Here is a 6802-nt window from a genome sequence, read left to right as displayed (position 1 = left end):
CGCAGCAGATTAACACCTGGTCCACACAATATCCAAACATTTACAATTGCATTACAAAACATACTAAAACACATTTTAGGAAAGTACTTATTCAAAAAGGCAATTTAAAATAGCATTGCTTATTGAAAAACAAATCAGCACCCCTCCAACTCTACCATATTTGGTGCCTTCCACCGCGAACCCCTTTTCTTAAGCCAATGACACATCCTTGTACAGTTTCAGCAGTTCTGGGTCTAAACAAAGGTGCACAAGTAAAGCTGAGGATAAACAGGTAACAAACAATTGGTTTTGCTTGCTAAACACTTTGAACAACAAATAGAAATGTTTAGCAGAAAGACTGTTTAGCAGAAAGACTTCTTATTTAAAAATACATTCTGTGTGCTGTGTTACAGTATGACACACAATAGAAAAAAAAATAACGCTTTTGTCCGCGGGCCTCTAGACATTAACAAAGAGGAGCAATGATGACAATGTGAAATCATGCTTTGCTAACAATATAACACCGACACCTCCGAGCCGGCTTGATGTAATTATTAAAAGAAGTGGCTCTGTAGCGTGTGTGCATGTGAGTTAGCATCTTACTTTATAGGGCACAGGCTAACCATGTGACATGGTCCTCTGTTGCTTCAGAATAGTGTTTCAATGTTATTTTTAAACAAGGTAATATACTCACCAAGCACTTTTATAGGAACACCATAATAACATTGGGTAGGATCTCCCTTTTGCTCCCAAAACAGCTTCAGTTCTTCTTGCCATGGATTCCAAAGATTTTGGAAACATTCCTTTGAGATTCTGGTCCATCTTGACATGATTACATCATATAATTTCTGCTGATTTGTCAGCTGAACATTCTAGATGCCAATTTCCTGTTCTACCACATCCCAAAGGTGTTCTATTGGATTCTATTGGTGACTGGGGAGGCCACTGAAGTTCACTGAACTCACTGTCATGCTCATGAAACCAGTTTGAGATGACTTTTGCTTTGTGACAGGTTGAATTATCATGCTGGAAGTAGCCATTAGAAGATGGTAAATTGTGGCCATAAAGAGATGCACATGGTCAGTAACAATACTTGGATAAGCTGTTGCATTCAAACGATAATTGATTGGTATTAAAGGGCACAAAGTGTGCCAGGAAGACATTCCCTACACCATTACACCACCACCTGCAGCCTTTAGATTCGTCTGACCAGGCTTCATTTTTCCAGTCTTCAACTGACCAGTTTTGTGAGCCTGTGCCCACTGCAGCCTCAGATTTCTGTTCTTGGCTGCCAGGAGTGGAACCTGACGTGGTCTTCTGCTGTTGTAGCCCATCTGCCTCAAGGTTGGATCTGCTGTTCGTTTTGAGATGCTTTTCTGCTCACCAAAGTTGTTAGCAGTGATTATCTGAGTTATTGTTGTCAACCCCTACCAGTCTGGCTGTTTTTGTCTGAACTCTCTCTTCAACAAGACGTTTCCATCTGCAGAACTGCGGCTCACTGGATATGTTTTTATTTTTGGCACCATTCTGAGTAAATTATAGTGACTGTTGTGTGGGAAAATCCCAGGGGATCAGCAGTTTCCGAACTACTTAAACTAGTCTATCTGGCACCAACAATCATGCCATGGTCAAAGTTTAGTCAATGTCTGATGTGAACATTAATTGAAGCTCCTGACCTGTATCTGTGTGATTTTATGCATTGAACTGCTGCCACATGATTGGCTGATTGGATAATTGCATGAATATGTAGGTGTACAGGTGTTAACAAAGTGCTCATTGATTATATAGTTAGTTAAAAGTTAAAAGCAGTTAAAAACAATTTTGTCCCGGACCTTTTATTACCATGGACCTTTATTTGTTATACTACTTCTTTTCCTTTAAAAAACTTGATAAACTCTGATAAACAAGACCATCACCTGCTATGCTTCTGTATGCATCTTTTATATTTTCTTGGCTGAAAAAAAAATAAATATTTACACATATTTATAATTTTTAGACTGAGCTAGAAAAGTCGATATATTGAAAAAGAGATGATGTAGTATAGGCTGATGAAAGTTTAATACACCATTATTTCAAGGCACCTGCTTTTTCTTTTTCTACTGTAGACAAAGCAAACAAAGCAAACTGCGATGGGAAGCAACAATTAAGTATCAGACTTACTGTCCTTTTGAATATGTCTACATAAATGTAGTTGAAAGCAACATGCACTATTTCACATTTTATTTTGCAAATTTTCAGCTTAAGACTTGTAAAGCAGTTTAATGGAAACAAAGCTGTTATTTCCCATGAAAGTTGATTCATTTTGTCATAAACCGAGGGGACGGGCACTTATTCTGAGGGAAATAGAACAGGCAGGCTTTGATTCTATTCAGCTTAAGTCTGTTGTTTAGACGAGATTCAAACTAAATTTAAATAATTGTTCCAAAAATTGCATTATTTTCTCTGAGGTTCAAATGGTAACTTGTAAGTGTTTATAACAGGAGGAAGTATGTTACCACCTGGCACTGACTTACAGCATTAAGTGGCCTTCCCCTCCTTTGTTTGATCCGGTGACGACCTGATTAGTGACTAGTCCTCCTCTTGTCGCTTCCTTGTGCTTTTCTGGTGTTGTCCCCAGGGTGAGTGTAAATGGGGCACGGAGCTTGGGCGGGATGACTGGGAGGAGAGATGACAGCACGGGTGGCACGCTGGAAGAGTGCCAGCCGCTCTCAACCAGGTAGGGGTTCATGCCAAATCTGCCTCCATCTCTCTCTGTCTCTCTGAACCGGTGGCCGTCAAGCTCGCTGACATTCAAAGTTTGTTACCAGCATCGCCCGATTCACTACTTTGTTTCCATTACTTTATCTGTCACCCTGCCAATGGTGAACATGATACAGTACCACTGTTATTAGTCAATATGACCTGCTTTTAGCTGTTTTACTAAACTTTTATTCTGATCGATGACTGTAACATAATATATTTTTATGTTTCTAGTCTGCATAATGGCCTTTGCATGATCAGAAGTCGACAAACTCTTATTTACTTCCTTCACATCCCTGGTGTGATGAGATTTTCAAGAGATGAAATGTGGAGCAAACAATAAATTCATATTTCTGGTCTGAACCATTCGCACAAACTTTTTTTTTTTTTTCAGACAAACCAGGCTAAGGAACTGGGTTTGGAACATTAAGAGAATTAACAATTATGTGTTACTAAGTAATGTGTTACTGACCAACACCGATGAGGAGTTGTTTTCATTTGTCCAAGGAAACTACCCTGAGCCTGACTGACGAGAAGTACTGCGCCGTGCCAACTTAAGAAGCCACAGCAGCTCACCACTGCAACAGGTCTGCACTCTACTGAGATTTTATGCTATTTAAAGATTTTGTAATGATACACTGATTTTTTTTTTCAGTAAAATGTTCTTGTAACTGTTGAATACAAACATTTTCTGCTGGGGTGAAAAGAAATGTGCAGTCTGACACAGTTGCTCGGTCAGCCTTGGGTTTTAGTTTGTAAAAAGTCTCCATTTACCTAGAATTCATGGCAAATTATTCCCAGTTTAAGTAAGTCAAAACCTTGACAGCTTTGTGCAATGGATGACTTTAGATGTGTTTTCTAATTATTCCTCCTTTTTTGGTCGGGAAACAATAAAATACCACAGCTGATACCTGGTGAGGAGTGGGACAGACACTGCCTGTATGACAAAACCTGTATTGTGTGATCATCTATATTGACATTTAAAATGAGCAATCACAGAGATTTGGAGGAAACAGGAAGTTATTTTCTGCCGGTATATGATATTGTTTTCCAAAACTCCGTTTTTCTTGCCCTAACTAAAAGTCCAGCATTCTCAATTTTATCCACTCTGGAGAAAGTTTTGAAAGCTCAGTTTTTGGTGTGAATGAAAGGCGAAGACAGCAGAGAAAACCAATGTGTTTTTAGTTTAAGCCATCTTAATGTGGATGTTCCCTGAGCTGGGTAATGGAATTTTCCCAATCATGGAGTTGATTATTAAGTACTTTGAGCAGCATTTGCTTGTTTTCATAAATGCACTCAGTGTAGTACTCTCACTTCAATGCTACTATCCACATACTGTCTACCTCCAGGCTGCCAAAGGACAGTGGCTGTAACTGGATCTGAGACAGATTGAGAACATCAGGTGTTTTAATTCAACAAATGTTGGCCTGTTAAACATAACTGGTGAGGCCAAACTGGCCCTCGGCTACAAACTCTAATGTTTATATGTGTAAATAGGAGCCAAACACATCCCCTCAACAGACAAGTCAAAAGCTATAAACTCGGAGTGGGCATGTGCCAGAGACATGCCCTCACACACATACACACACAGTTGCTAGAAGCCTGTGGCCAGATGGCGAGTATACAGGGGTCAGGAGCAGCCAAGTGATGTCCAGTGAGGGATACCCTGGCCAACAACGCCCCCAGGATGGCTGGACTGACTCGACATGACTGGTGTGTGTTTGTGTGTGTGCATGTGTGTGTGTGTGTGTGTGTGGACAGAGTGAGAATGAGAATCTAAGCCTGTCGTCCGTGGCTTTGCTTTGCTGTTCACTGGCTAGAGTAGGAGATGAGGCCTGGGTTGGATTATATCCCTACCTTTAACATACCCATTGTTAACATTTGTTATTCAGCATTTGTTTCTATCTCCACATAGGTAATAAAAGCAGCTATTTTAGATCGCTGATGCTCTATAATTGAGGTTTTTTGATAGCCAGCATTTTTGATGGGGCCTTGTGTTTTTCATTGAGAATCCACCTATGTATGGTGCTGATGGACAGTGTCTGTAGCAGGGGAGAAGATGAGGGCTAGTTTTTGGTAACATTACGTTGCATGTGTCTGTTTTTTCAATTGTTATAGTTTTATTACTTTGTATTTTTTTTATTTCAAGTTATTTTTATGTAAATTTTATTGTTTTGTTCTTTCTTTCTTAAAAAAAATTCTATTATTTTATTTATTTTATCTTATTTTTCCATTCCATGTATTTATTTCATTATTTACTTATAAGTATTCATTTTTCAATTTCATTGTTATATTACTTTTTCATTATTATTATTTTTTATTGCATTCATTTTTTGGCCTTGATCTCAATAATTACCAATAGGTATCTGCCACTTCTGAGTTCGATCTGTTACATTTATTTACCTAAAAGTTGATTAAATATTAGGTTATTTAACACACTGAAATGACATCTGTAGCCTACTAAATATGGCACACCTTTTTCAACCAGCCAATTGATCCAAATACTTAATGTCCTGGTACATATCTATAAAGCTGATCAGTGTTATTTGTTGATGGGACATGTTTGCTAGAGAGAAGATCTACCATCCTGCCGGAGTTGTCAGAACTACAGAAACCCTTTGTCTACTCGTCGTGCCGAGGAGTTACAGAGTGGCGATATCTGCTGGTGATATCTGCTATTGGGGGAGTTAGCGATGGAGCTTAACGAGTCTTCGTATTTTGCAGACCTGTACGTCAGAACTCAGTAGTACCAGTCCATACTAATACAACCAATACAACAAAGAAATGATCAGAATGTGATTGGGTTTATATAATAATTATTATTTTTTTAATCTTCTTTTTATTCTTCACATTTGTCTGTTTTATCTTATGTATTTTTAAATTTTTTATTTGATTTTAATTTTAATGTTATGCATGCATTATTTTTTGTTTTGTTCTTTATTATTATTTTTCTTCTTCTTCTTCTTTTTTTGATTAATTAATTTTCACAACTATTTCTAGTGTGTGTTGCTCCGGGGTATTTTTCTAATAGTTTTTATTGCACTGATCACTAATGAATGTCTGACATCAAGCCTCTTTTAAACAGCTGTCTGCTATCACTAATTAAAACAAAAACAGTTTTCACATATTTAAACCTTTTCATAAAGCCTGAAGAAGCATCGAGTAAACTTGTTCCTTGATCATATACTGTTAGCTGCTGAGTGTGTAGCCAGTACCACAGATACTTGTGATTTATTTTTAATGAATATATATATATCCATTCCCTATGGACATATACTGAGGCACACACTCATACCGTAGATGTTACTGAAACAGAGCCGACTCTCCTCTGGGTGGTCAGTGCCTTCCTTTGGCACAGCACTGCCTGGCACAAGTCCAGTGTCCTTGAGGTAAGATGGCACGGACCAGCTGTGCAGTGGCCAGCGTCTCTACTATCCTTTGTACACAGTGCAAGTGCCACCAGGCTAAACACACACACACACACACACACACACACACACACACACACACACACACACACACACACACACACACACACACACACACACACATACACACGCAGGCTCAGCATAGCCAAAGCTGAATCTACCGCCAAGTCCACTCACAGGCCATAGGAGGATAACTCATGCTTTGGCTAATACACATTCAGCCAAAACCAACTTCGACCACTCTGTGGCCAAAGGCATTTGCAGCACAGTCCCTCTCAGCTGGGAATCCCAGTGTTTGGTTCTCCATCTCTCTGGGAAAATCCATCCCAAATGAAAGAGAGGGAGGGAGGGGTGGTGTTGAGGTAAGAAAAGATGGTCAATTAAACATTACATAGTGTTAAACACTTCATTTTCAATCCCAACCGATTCCATTCCCCGCCAGTGTAATTGCTGCTGTACTACCTGCCACCAGTGGTCCTTTATGAAATTACTTCTGAATTGAAGCACATGGACGAGGAGGCGCGACAGGAGCTGGGAACGACTTGAGGAAGGGTCCCATTAAATAAGAGCTGGCTAATTACTTTGTCCTCCCTTTTGTCCTGTGCTATGCGGGCTCTTGCTGCCATTCATATATCTTACTGTAATGAGTTAAGCCA

General features: G+C 39.3%; 1 long non-coding RNA gene across 1 annotated transcript; it reads left to right on the top strand.

Annotated features, from left to right (window-relative positions):
* Nucleotides 1–227: 227 nt before the first annotated feature.
* Nucleotides 228–5478, top strand: LOC120796918. The gene is made up of 4 exons (XR_005708441.1): nucleotides 228–271; nucleotides 2597–2695; nucleotides 3226–3305; nucleotides 5289–5478. It is a non-coding gene; the product is annotated as an uncharacterized LOC120796918 (long non-coding RNA).
* The last annotated feature ends 1324 nt before the right edge of the window (nucleotides 5479–6802 follow it).

Source organism: Xiphias gladius, chromosome 11, assembly GCF_016859285.1.
Source record: "Xiphias gladius isolate SHS-SW01 ecotype Sanya breed wild chromosome 11, ASM1685928v1, whole genome shotgun sequence".
Lineage (NCBI taxonomy): Eukaryota > Metazoa > Chordata > Actinopteri > Istiophoriformes > Xiphiidae > Xiphias > Xiphias gladius.
The sequence above is the reverse complement of the archived record's forward strand: the minus strand, read 5'-3'. Positions and strand labels throughout refer to the sequence as shown.